The sequence below is a fragment of the Mustelus asterias genome, chromosome 18 (assembly GCF_964213995.1).
Source record: "Mustelus asterias chromosome 18, sMusAst1.hap1.1, whole genome shotgun sequence".
Taxonomy (NCBI): Eukaryota; Metazoa; Chordata; class Chondrichthyes; order Carcharhiniformes; family Triakidae; genus Mustelus; species Mustelus asterias.
The window spans coordinates 2,768,207-2,782,436 of NC_135818.1; positions in this window are offsets into that span (position 1 = coordinate 2,768,207).

A 14,230-nucleotide genomic window follows, 5' to 3' on the forward strand; every position below is an offset into this window, starting at 1 on the left:
AGCTTAGAGTGTGGATCGATGCTTGGAAGTGTGACGTGGTGGCCATTACGGAGACTTGGGGACAGGGACAGGACTGGATACTTCAGGTGCCAGGTTTCAGATGTTTCAGAAAGGACAGAGAGGGAGGCAAAAGAGGGGAGGGAGTGGCACTGCTGAGCAGGGATAGTGTCACAGCTGTAGAGAAGGTGGAAGCCGTGGAGGGATTGTCTACGGAGTCTCTGTGGGTGGAAGTTCGGAGCGGGAAGGGGTCGATAACTTTGCTGGGTGTTTTCTACAGGCCGCCCAATAGTGACAGGGATGTTGAGGAGCAGATAGGGAAACAGATCCTGGAGAGATGTAGGAATAACAGGATTGTCGTGATGGGAGACTTTAATTTCCCAAACATCGATTGGAATATCCCTCAGGTAAGGGGTTTGGATGGGGAGGAGTTTGTTAGGTGTGTTCAGGAGGGTTTCCTGACACAGCATGTGGATAAGCCTACAAGAGGAGAGGCTGTACTCGATCTGGTACTGGCTAATGAGCCTGGACAGGTGTCGGATCTCTCAGTGGGGGAGCATCTTGGGGATAGCGATCATAACTCTATCTCCTTTACGCTAGCATTGGAAAGAGATAGGATCAGGCAAGCTAGGAAAGTGTTTATCTGGAGTAAGGGGAAATATGAAGCCATCAGGCAGGAGATTAGAGGCGTAAATTAGAAGGAGGCATTCTCGAAGAAAAATACTGAAGTAAGGTGGCAGATTTTCAAGGAATGTTTGTCTGGAGTTCTGCATGACAACGTTCCGATGAGACAGGAAGGTGTTGGTAGATTACGGGAACCGTGGTGCACGAAAGCTGCGCTGAACCTAGTGAGAAAGAAAAGGAAAGCGTACAAAAGGTTCAGAGAGCTAGGCGATGATAGGGATCTAGATGAGTATACGGCTTGTAGGAAGGGACTTAAGAAAGAAATTAGGATAGCCAGAAGGGGACACGAGAAGGCCTTGGCAGGTTAGATTAAGGAGAACCCTAAGGCGTTCTATAATTATGTGAAGAGTAAAAGGATGAGATGTGAAGGAATAGGACCTATAAAAGGTGAGAAAGTCTGTACAGAACCCATCTCATCCGGTGCTGGTGCGTAATCAACAGACTTATCCAATACCACCTCCATATTAATTTTAAACCATCCCAATTTAAATTACTTCCTCTTTTACCATAGTCTGGGTAGTGTAACCTTCATTGAAGGTATAACTGGAGTTGAACTAGCTAAAACCACTCTGCCTACTCAACCCAAAGCCAGTCAGCCTCCTGTTTGTCCAACTGGATCTGGTTCTAGATTCTCCCATAAGAGGGAAGCCTGTCCAATCTGTCCTCGATCCCACTTTGCTTCAAGTCTGCTCCTTGCAGCTCTTTCTTTAATGTGAAGCCTCCTCTTCTCAAATCCATAGCTGGTAACATTTTTGAATTAAATATCGGGTTGTGTGCATTTTGCCAAGATCAGCATTTGTTAACCATCCTCAGATGCTCCTTGATGGTTGTGGTGATGGATATTCCTTCCGAGGACACTTCAGAGAATGATTAATGTTCAATCACAAAGGTGTAAAACTGGAGTCTATTCGAGGCCAAAATGGATAAAAGTAGCAAATTTCCTACCGAAAGGACATTGATAAACCAGTTGTCTTCCTATGACAGTGTGAAAACTCCATTGCCAGGTGTACTGATACTGCTGTCTTTCCTTCCAGATTCCCATTCAATGCAGTATAATATCTTTAGTGTTTCCTTTTGAACATTACATTATTTGAAGGCTGCCACAGTCCCTCCTTTAACTGCTGTGAATTTATTTTGCAGTAATCTGCACACCATTACTGCGGTGACTCAGTGCTGATCATTTTAAATGGACTAGATTTTGCTGTCAAATTAATGGTGAGACTGATGGCATTTGCCACTATTTATGGGTTAATGGTACAGCAATTTTATGCGGGGAGCAGAAGCGTGGTTAAATGCCTTTTTATATTCATTTGTTGGATGTGGGCATCACTGGCAAAGTCAGCCTTTATTGCCAATCACTAATTGTCCTTGAGAAGGTGCTGTCACCTGTCAAAGGAGCCTTAGCAAGTTGCTGCAATACATTGTATAAGTGGAGTAGACTGCAGACACAGTGCACTGGTGCTGCGGTACAAACTTCACTGTTAACTTTGTGAAAACACAGTTTGCCTCATCATTGGCTTGCAATGAACAACTTTGTTTTACAAAGAACAGTACAGCACAGGAACAGGCCCTTCGGCCCTCCAAGCCTGCACCAATCATGATGCCTGCCTAAACTAAAACCATAAGCACTTACGGAATCCGTATCCTTCCATTCCCATCCTATTCGTGTATTCGTCTAGATGCCCCTTAAATGCCGCTATTGTACCTGCTCCCACCCCCTCCCCGGGCAGCACATTCCAGACTTTCTTCACCCTCTGTGCAGTCAACCCAAAGCCAGTCAGCCTCCTGCTTGTCCAGCTGGTCTGTTTCTAAATTCTCCCATAAGCAGGAAGCCTGTCCAGTCTGTCCTCGATCCCACTTTGTTTCAAGCAGCTCTTTCTTTAACGTGAAGACTCCACTTTTGCTCCTGTGATTTATCTTGACTCAATGGGATTTATCTCTGATCCCTGTCTTTGGCCCTACCTGGAACTTTCTTCTGGGACCTCTGTATCCCACTACCTGGGTTTGGGCCACCTTCTTAGTTCGGGACTTTCTTCCTGCTTCCTGGGACACTTCCCTAATGATGACTACCTAACCTAAAACCGGAATTCTTTACACCCGCTGTGTGAAAAAACTTGCCTCGCACATCTCTCAACTTTTCTCCACACATCTTAGACCTATGTCCCCTAGTACTTGACTTTTCTACCCTCGGAAAGAGTATCTGACTGTCAGGGAGGTTTTTGAACTAAACTCAGTACAAACTTTCTCTGTTTCTTTCTCTTTATCTGATTGAATTTTTAATTCACCCACTCGAATTTATGCTTCCTTCTCTGTCCTTACACTCTTCATCTGCAATCATTCAGTCTGCTTAAGCAGTTAGAATCATAGAATCCTACAGTGCAGAAGGAGGCCATTCAGCCCATCGAGTCCACACCGACTACAATCCCACTCTGGCCCTATCCCCATAACCCCATGCATTTACCCTAGCTTGTTCCCCTGATACTAAGGAGCAATTTAGCATAGCCAATCCACGTAACTCGCAAATCTTTGGAGCGTGGGAGGAAACCGGAGCACCCGGAGGAAACCCACGCAGACACGGGGCGAACGTGCAAACTCTGTACAGACAGTGACCCAAGCCGGGAATCAAACCCAGGTCCCTGGTGCTGTGAGGCAGCAGTGCTAACCACTGTGCCACCGTGCCAGCCCAGTTAGTTGCCCAGTTTTCCCCTCTGTGACATTAACAGTTCCCACTTTCATCAAGTTTAACTGTTAGATACGGTGCCACATCTGGCTTGCTGCATGGAACATTTTGAAATGCTGACACTTTTCAGATTTTGTGTTTATCCCCTTCGCTCTCACAAGACTTGATTGCAATGAGGCAGGATCTGCAGTGAATGCAATGAAGTGACTGTTATGTAAATAACCAATCCGCAAATCATAGAATCCCTACAGTGCAGAATGAGGCCATTTCAGAGGCATGTCCTCTGAGAAAGAAACTGGAACTTGCGCCTTTGATGAAGGTCATTTCAGTCCAGAATCGGAAACATTATTGGAATGAATTAAATAGTTATGAGAAAGATGGATACCCATCTAGGAGGCAGCAACATGTTGAAGAACTTTGGAGAGGAAAGGGAGGAAATTTGCAAGGACAGAAAGGTTCAGGGTGGTTGGTGACGTTAGCTTTGGAAAGGAGAGAGGCAATACCTGAGGAGACAGCACCATTGTACAATATCGACTCACATTAAATCAGTCGGGTGATCAGCAGTTCAATGGGAATGGAATCAATTGATCCTGTGGTGTTAAGCTCAGGGTTTGAAGGAAGGTAAAAGACACCGCTAGGCAGAGAGATGTGGGTGAGTGGGGTGGGGGCGATGTTTGGCTTGGTGGACAAGGGGGAAACAGCAGGGACGACTGAATTGGTGATATGTCCATGACCTGCTGTGTGAAAATTGGAGACAGCAAGAGAACAGGGTTAAAGAAAATGGTTGACCTTGGAGATGAGAATCTTAAGGTTATATTTTCCTTTGCGGATGCTCTCGCAATATTGAGAGCAGATTCAGAAGAGGAGAATGAGACTGATTAGCTTGATACAGACCAATCTGACGTTCAATCATTAAACTCGCTGTGTGTCAGGTTGTCACTCACCTGATGAAGGAGCAGCGCTCCGAAAGCTCGTGATTCCAAATAAACCTGTTGGACTTTAACCTGGTGTTGTGAGACTTCTTACTGTGCCCACCCCAGTCCAACACCGGCATCTCCACATCATGTGATATGAGAGAGTGACGATGGGGGCCATCCCAGCAGGAACGAACTGAATGGAGGAGAGTTTAGGTTTTATTGGGAGCAAAGGCATCAAACATGGTGGAGAGGGAAGAGTTGACCAAGTCAACAGCTGTAGAAATATTGTGGCGGGCAGCTAGAAACTTAAAAATGCAATTGGGATTGATAAGGAAAGAGGAAAGCTTGGAAAATGTGAGTTGAGTTATACTAGGGCAGCGTGGTACTGCTGCCTCACAGCACCAGGTTCGATTCCCGGCTTGGGTCACTGTCTGTGCGGAGTTTGCACATTCTCCCCGTGTCTGCGTGGGTTTCCTCCGGGTGCTCCGGTTTCCTCCCACGGTCCGAAAGACGTGTTGGTTAGGTGCATTGGCCATGCTAAATTCTCCCTCAGTGTAGCCGAACAGGCGCCGGAGTGTGGCGACTAGGGGATTTTCACAGTAATTTCATTGCAGTGTTAACGTAAGCCGACTTGTAACACCAATAAATAAACTTTAAAACTTTAAACAAGGAAATGGTCAAATATGCTCTCGCCCGTTTGAGAGTAGAGAGGAAATGTGAGATGGCAAGGTCAGAGTAGCGACTGTCTTCAGTGTTTTTGTGGTAACTGGGATCAAATCTGCCCTGAAATGAAACTTCTTGACCTTGGTCTTGCATTGTTCGTGACTTTACAAGTGTCCACTAAGGTGAGCCACCATTCACAACGTTTTAGAAATTTAACCTATGCCAATGTTTTCGACAGAATCTCCATATCGCTAAATTTGCAATCTGTATGCTAATTTTGTTTTTCTGGTGAATTTCCAGAAAATTTTAGCCACCCAAAAATCTTTAGTAACTGAACTCATTTACCAAGGCCACATCCTCCCCATCTGGTGCTAAATAGTTTGTAAAACAGGTACCAGACGCACGAACTGACCTGAAATGAAACCAGAATCGGTAAGCACTAAGCAAAGTGTAATTGCATCATTGGCTCCAATGTTAGATATGACCCCCTCATTTCTAATACATTTCATGTTACAGAGATGTCTCTGGTTAGTCTCCTTTTTAATGAAGGAACCATGAACATTTTTGTAATTGTACCATGGGCCGTTTAATAAAGTTCCGTGTTCTGTTATGGTGAACACTCAAGCGGATCAAATGCTAATTCGAAATTAAAATAATTGATTAAGTCCAAGAAAACTGTTCAGCTATAAAACATAAATACCTGCAGATTCTCCAAACCCCTGACAGTGTTTACATCATCTCCATCTTGTGGCAAAAGTATAAATTGCAAGGGAATATTTGGAAATGACACAAAAGCTAGCCAAATTTACACTCTCATTTAGAGTCATAGTGATTTACAGCATGGAAACAGGCCCTTCGGCCCAACTTGTCCATGCCACCCTTTTTTTTTAAACCCCTAAGCTAATCCCAATTGCCCGCATTTGGCCCATATCCCTCTAACCCATCATACCCATGTAACTATCTAAATGCTTTTTAAAAGATAAAATTGTACCCGCCTCTACTACTACCTCTGGCAGCTTGTTCCAGACACTCACCACCCTCTGTGTGAAAAAATTGTCCCTCTGGACACTTTTGTATCTCTCCCCTCTCACCTTAAACCTATGCCCTCTAGTTTTAAACTCCTCTACCTTTGGGAAAGGATATTGACTATCTACCTTGTCTATGCCCCTCATTATTTTATAGACATCCAAAATGCCCATCTAAGCTAACCCCATTTGCCTGTATTTGGCCCATATCCCTGTAAACCTTTCCTATCCATGTATCTGTCTAAATGCCTTTTAAATGTTGTCAATGTCCCTGCCTCAACCACTTCCTCCGGCAACTCATTCCACACACGTTCCATCCTCCGTGTAAAAAAGGTTGCTCTTCAGGTTCCCATTAATTCTTTCCCCTCTTAATTTAAACCTATGCCCTCTAGTTCTCAATTTCCCCAACCCTGGGAAAAAGGCTGAGCTCATTCACTCTATCCCTGCCTCTTATGATCTTACAGACTTCTATAAGATCACTCCTCAGTCTCCTACGCTCCAGAGAAAAAAGTCCCAGTCTATTCAGCCTCTCCTTATAACTCAATCCATCAAGTCCCAGTACCATCCTAGTAAATCTTTTCTGCACTCTTTCTAGTTTAATAATATCCTTTCTATAATAGGGTGACCAAAACTGTACACAGTATTCCAAGTGTGGCCTTACCAATGTCTTGTACAACTTCAACAAAATGTCCCAACTCCTGTATTCAATGTTCTGACTGATGAAACCAAGTATGCCGAATGCCTTCTTCACTACTCTGTCCACCTGTGACTTTGTATAGAATTTGTGTTTAACACGCTTGTATATGTAGATTCTATAGTAAGAGTTTTAACAACACCAGGTTAAAGTCCAACCTTTGTGTTGTTAAAACTCTTACTGTGTTTACCCCAGTCCAACGCCGGCATCTCCACATTATGTAGATTCTACACAAGTTTGTACCTGAGGAATTGTGAATGAGTGTGCTTTGTGCGTGTATGTATGTTTGTGTTTGTATGATTTTGCATGTTTGTGTTGTGTGTGTGTATTAATCATGAGAATTCAAGTTGCAGAATTTCTTAGAACACCCATAAGACGTTGGAGCAAAAGTAGGCCATTCAGCCCATTGAGTCTGCTCTGTCATTCGATGAAATTATGACTGATCTGATGTGATAATCCTCAACTCCACTTTCCCACTTCAACCCTATAACCCTCGATTCCCTTACTGATTGAATATCTGTCTCTCTCAGCCTTGAATATACTTAATGACCAGCCCCTACATCCCTAGACAGTAAAGAATTCCACAGATTCGCAACCCTCAGAGGGGAAATTCCTCCACATCTCTGTCTAAGAGACCTAGCAACTGCCCCACAGAGAAACAGCAGCTCAATGAGAGAATCAGTTTGACTGGATTTCCCACAATAAATGGCGACTTTCACTTTTCATGCAGAACAGACTTAACAATCAGAAAAAAAATAAACAGCAACAAATTTTGCTTGCCAGAAACTTTTCAGACTTTTTATAGAGGAATGGCATCAAATTTTACACAAGAGCTTTTCCCTCATGAGTGAGAGAAATGGGCAGAAACTGGTGAAGCATTATTTACAGCACATTTTAATTTGCCTATTTCACGTGGCAATGGGAAGCGACAGAACTTCGCTTTAATGTTATAAAAACCCGCGGCTAAGCACACTGATCGCACTATTTACTAACTTACTGTGAAATGCTGAAGTATGAATCAATAGGCTACAAACCATTTCACCTGCTTCGGGTCATTTCAGTAAAATGTATATTCAGAACCAATAAAGATTGTTGCAAAATAGAAAAGAAAACAAATTTGACAAAGTGCTGATGGTGGAACTTGAACCGGGATTGCTGCACTGCGTGTTCTAGATTCTATTGCTACATAGAATCACAGAATCTACGGCATGGAGACAGGCCCTTTGGCCCAAACTGGTCCATGCCGACCAAAATGCCCATCTAAGCTAACCCCATTTTCCTGCATTTGGCCCATATCCCTCTAAACCTTTCCTATCCATGTATCTGTCCAAATGCCTTTTAAATGTTGTCAATGTCCCTGCCTCAACCACTTCCTCCGGCAGCTCGTTCCACACACGTTCCATCCTCCGTGTAAAAAAGGTTGCTCCTCAGGTTCCCATTAATTCTTTCCCCTCTTAATTTAAACCTATGCCCTCTAGTTCTCGATTTCCCCAACCCTGGGAAAAAGGCTGAGCTCATTCACTCTATCCCTGCCTCTTATGATCTTACAGACTTCTATAAGATCACTCCTCAGTCTCCTACGCTCCAAAGAAAAAAGTCCTAGCCTGTCCAATCTTTCCCTATAACTCAGTCCCTTGAGTCCTGGCAACATCCTTGTAAATCTCTTCTGCACTCTCTCCAGTTTAATAACATCTTTCCTATAGCAAGGCAACCAAAACTGAACACAATACTCCAGGTGCAGCCTCACCAGCGTCCTGTACAGCTGCAACATAACTTCCCAACTTCTACACTCAATGCCCTGACTGATGAAGGCCAGATTGCCAAATGCCTTTTTCACTGCCCTATCTACCTGTGACTCCACCTTTAGAGAACCGTGCACCTGAACTCCAAGATCCCTCTGTTCCACAATGCTCCCTAAGGTCCTACCATTCACCGTGAAAGTCCTACCTTGATTTGACTTTCCAAAATGCAGCACCTCACACTGATCTGTATTGGACTCCATTTCCCATTTCCCAGTCCACTTTCCCAGCTGATCAAGATCCTGCTCCATGAGATATTTGTAGCACACTAAATTGTTTCTTACCTCTATTCATCCAGCTGTGTAATTAGTTGAATGTTGTAATAAAATGTTGCTTAATTGTAAACTTTTCCATGGATTTGAGCGAAATCACATTCATTAAAGTGATTCCTTCTTCCTCTAGCTCATTGCTGAATAGTGAACTTTACTCTGGAAATTCCTGCACACTGTCACTGAAAGCAAGCATTGCAGGTACAGTCAGCAGTCAGGAAGGCAAATGGTGTGCGTTGGCCTTCATCGCAAGAGGACTTGAGTACAGGAGCAGCGATGTCTTGCTGCAACTAAGCTGGGTCATGGTGAGACCACACCTAAAGTTTAAAGTTTATTTATTAGTGTCACAAGTAGGCTTACATTAACACTGCAATGAAGTTACTGTGAAAATCCCCTGCCACCACACTCCACCGCCTGTTCGGGTACACTGAGGGAGAATTGAGCATGGCCAATGCACCTAACCAGCACATGTTTCAGACTGTGGGAGGAAACCGGAGCACCCGGAGGAAACCCACGCAGACACGGGGAGAATGTACAGACTCCACACAGACAGTGACCCAAGCCAGGAATCGAACCCGGGTCCCTGGTGCCATGAGGCAGCAGCGCTAATCACTGTGCCACCGTGGGATACCTGGGGTTTCATGTGCAGTTTTAATCTCCTTACCCAAAAAAAGGAAATACTTGTCATAGCGTGAATGCTGCGAAAGGACTCTATTGAAAGTGCATGAACAGATGGTAACTGTTTTCTAAACCACACTACATGGCCTGTCAATCAGAATAGTCCAGCGGAGGGTATTTTTTTCAACTCTCACTGACAATTTGAAACTTTTTTTCAAGTTTAAAAGAATAGGAGATTATGACACTGAAACATAACTCATCCACTTTCGAGAGTGTTTATACCTATTCCATCAGTCTGTGACTCCCACACTGTGGGTTAAGGCCCTTGGATGAGCCAAAATGCTTTGTTTGAACTCAACACTTAGTTCAAATGTTGAGTTTGGGTTTGCTGTCGATGAGATTCATACCCCTCCCCCTTCTCCCTGCTGTTGGAAATAGGGGTGGGACTTTCATATCCAGTTCCAGACATTTTGAAAGGTCGATGCTGCCTGACCAACTTTGTGAAAATCCAGCTTTTGTCTTTATTTCAATTGCAGACATGACCTTGTCTGATCACACCCTTGTATCCCTCACCACTCACATCCCTTTTTCCCCTTCTTATCCCATTTCCTTCTGTGTGCTCCACTGGGAAAAAGACAATCGCATTGTGTACAATATCATTTTAAACTTCCAAACTTTGGCACAATGTTTCTGAAGAGCTTGATCTGCTCAGTCACTCCCTGCCTCTGTCTGTGATATCCTTCTTCTCAGGAAACCCTGACTCTCGCCCACCCTCTCCCCCGTCTTTGTACAGATCACATCCTCACCTCCTTAAGTCCAAGAGGTACCAACTTGATATTACATGGTGCACATTAATCAGAAGATATGTCTGGTCAATAGCAAGCCCCCCAGTGTTGGAGTCCAACGTGTAAGGCCATTCTGAATAGACACATTTCATACAACACAACCCATGTGGTATCACTGTCCGACAGTCAAATGTAGACAATCCGCTCCAGACATCACTTGTCGATGCTCCCAGAGTAGGAGATGAAGTAATCAAAACGCAGAGGAAGGTGAAATATGTCCATGACCGGCAGATGGGTAATGAATTCCCCAGCCTGAACATTGGACAGAAAAGTTGAGTTTAACACTCAACTGGTGGCACATGGAATCTGAGAGAAATAATCGATAAATACCCAGAAGCAAGACTGTATTAAGTGCAGACAACAAATGGCGTATCAGTGTGATGAAGCCGATGCCAAAACAGGACATTACCACAAAGAAACATCGTGGCTAGAACCCGGTCTAAAATGCAACACAAACAAAGCACCCTTAACCAGCGTTCTGAAAACATACTCCAGTAAAGACCATCAAAGAGTCATTAAGACATACAGCGCAGAAAAGGCCCTTTGGCCCATTGAGTCTGCCCCGACAATAACTACCACTAAAATCGCACTAATCCCATTTTCCTGCACTTGCCCCATATCCTTAATGTTTTGATATTTCCAGCCTCCACTACCTTCCCAGTTAGCGGATTCCAGATTCCCTCCACTTTCTGAGTGAACCATTTTTTTCCCATATCCCCTCTGAATCTCCTGCCCCTCACCCTAAAACTATGCCCCCTCAAGATTGACCCCTCAATCAAGGAGAACAGCTGCTCCCTATTCACCCTGTCCATGTCCATCTGGAATACTGTGTGCAGTATTGGTCCCCTTATTTGCGAAAGGATATATTGGCCTTGGAGGGAGTGCAGAGAAGGTTCACCAGGTTGATACCAGAGATGAGGGGTGTTGATTATGAGGAGAGACTGAGCAGATTGGGTTTGTACTCGTTGGAATTTAGAAGGCTGAGGGGGGATCTTATAGAGACCTATAAGATAATGAAGGTGCTGGATAGGGTAGAGGTGGAGAGATTCTTTCCACTTAGAAAGGAAACTAGAACTAGAGGGCACAGCCTCAAAATAAAGGGGGGTCAGTTTAGGACAGAGTTGAGGAGGAACTTCTTCTCTCAGAGGGTGGTGAATCTCTGGAATTCTCTGCCCACTGAAGTGGTGGAGGCTACCTCGTTGAATATGTTTAAATCACGGATAGATGGATTCCTGATCGGTAAGGGAATTAGGGGTTCTAGGGATCAGGCGGGTAAGTGGAACTGATCCACTTCAGATCAGCCATGATCTTATTGAATGGCGGGGCAGGCTCGAGGGGCTAGATGGCCTACTCCTGCTCCTATTTCTTATGTTCTTATGTTCTTATGTTCCCTCATAATCTTACACACCTCGATCATATCCCCCCTTCAGCCTTCTCTGCTCTAGAGAAAACAATCCAAGCTTATCCAGTCTCTCCTAATAGCTCAAACACTCCATCCCAGGCAACATCCTGGTGAATCTCCTCTGTACCCCCTCTAGTGCAATCACATCCTTCCTATAGTAAGGTGACCAGAACTGCATAAAACCATAACTAAAGCTGGATGGATAAGTGAATCACTGACACATTTTAGAGACTTGTAACCCTTCAACAACTCCAATTTTGTCCTCTTGTGGATCCTTCATTCCCTTTGTCCAATCACTGGTGATCATACCTTGAACCATCTGGGCCCTAAACTTTGGAGTTTCTTCCTACCTCTCTACCTCTTCCTCCTCCTCCAACCTACCTGACCAAATCTGTTTTTCCCCTCATATCACCTTCCTTAGTTAGAGTGTAACTGTCTGTATAATCACAATCTTCTGAAGGCCTTTGGGCTATGTATCTGTGTTTAAGGTGCTATACAAATGCAGATTGTTGTGAGGACTGGAGCATGTAAATGCTAATCCACAAAACAGCTGTGTCATGAACCATGAAATTGAGCTAAAATTTAACATGAGAGAAACGCAAGAGGAGCTTATCACCGCACCTCTGGGCAGCAGGGAGACTCGAAGAATCAGTCAGCATGTAATTAGAAGCAAAAAATACTGGAATTCATAGAAAAGCTAGTGGAAACAATGGATAAGGGATAAAGCAGCATCATTTGTATGGACGTGTTAAGCATACAACCCAACCTGAGGTTCCAAACAAATAGATATCAGCTGCTGTACAACCAACTCAACTCTCCAACATTGGCTGTTCTGATTTGTTACCAATTTTGGTTCTGCATTTACAATTTTGGATCTGTAATCGGAATCCCTTATCCATTATCTAGCAGGTTAATGATATTAGCAGAATATAAAATCTGGAGATAAAGTTAAGTCAAAGAAAGAAATTGCATTTGGGCGGCACAGTGGCACAATGGTTAGCACTGCTGCCTCACAGCGCCAGGGACCCGGGCACAGTGGCACAATGGTTAGCACAGCTGCCTCACAGCGCCAGGGACCCGGGCACGGTGGCATAGTGGTTAGCACTGCTGCCTCACAGCGCCAGGGACCCGGGCACGGTGGCATAGCGGTTAGCACTGCTGCCTCACAGCGCCAGGGACCCGGGTTCAATTTCCAGCTTGGGTCACTGTGTGGAATTTGCACTTTCCCCCCGTGTCTGTGTGGAGTCTGTACATTCTCCCCGTGTCCTCCGGGTGCTCCGGTTTCCTCCCACAGTCCAAAGGTGTGCAGGTTAGGTGGATTGGCCATACTTAAATTGCCTCTCAGTGTCAGGGGGACTAGCGGGGACTAGGGGAGGTGATGACCTATTGGTATTATTGCTAGACTATTAATCCAGAAACTCAGCTAATGTTCTGGGGACCCGGGTTCGAATCCCACCACAGCAGCTGGTGGAATTTGAAGTCAATAATAAATATCTGGAATTAAGAATCTACTGATGACCATGAAACCATTGTCAATTGTCGAAAAAACCCATCTGGTTCACTAATGTCCTTTAGGGAAGGAAATCTGCCGTCCTTACCTGGTCTGGCCTACATGTGACTCCAGAGCCACAGCAATGTGGTTGACTCTCAACTGCCCTCGGGCAAGTGGGGATGGACAATAACTGCTGGCCAACCAGCGATGCTCATGTCCCACGGATGAATTTTTAAAAATGTGATGTTATGGGGGATATGGACTGGGTGGGATTGGTGTTGGTGCAAGCTCAATGGGCCGAATGGCCTCCTTCTGCACTGTGGGGATTCCATAAATTATAGTCATTGCTTTCTTAAGTATATAAGATCACAATTCTATAAAATCTTAACAGCTAATAGAAAATGATAATGAAAGTGATCAAACATAGAAGAAGCCATTCTACTGTATAAATAATATCGTGTGGAAAGGATTATATTCTAATTATTTGGGCAATAATTGAATTCTCATGTATTACAATGTTTCATTGCAGATATTTCCATTTTTCCTGCTTGTACATGAATTCCATTTGTTTAGTCTCCAGCAATATGGGATTTTTTTTGTCACATCATTTGATACTCGCTGATCAGGGAGTTTGGTGGTAATTGTTTTCTATTTATAGAGTTCCAGCAACCACTCAGGGAGGCACTGCTGTTGTTTTGAGTCAGTTAATGCACTTTTGAACATTTAGAAGTGCTGCTAATATGAAGAAATGCTGAAGTATTGATGCTTACTGTGGAATTCTTTCATTTTCAGGAATGCAATGGGGTAAACGATGATAAGGATCTCAGTGTTAAAGAGGCTGAACTGTGACATGACTGGTCATTAGTTAGGACAGTAAGAAGTGTAACAACACCAGGTTAAAGTCCAACAGGTTTATTTGGTAGCAAAAGCCACACAAGCTTTCGGAGCCCCAAGCCCCTTCTCACCTGAAGAAGGGGCTTGGGGCTCCGAAAGCTTGGGTGACTTTTGCTACCAAATAAACCTGTTGGACTTTAACCTGGTGTTGTTAAACTTCTTACTGTGTTTACCCCAGTCCAACGCCGGCATCTCCACATCATTAGTTAGGAGGCAGTAGACAAGGAGTCAGGGAGTCGGTTTACTCAGTT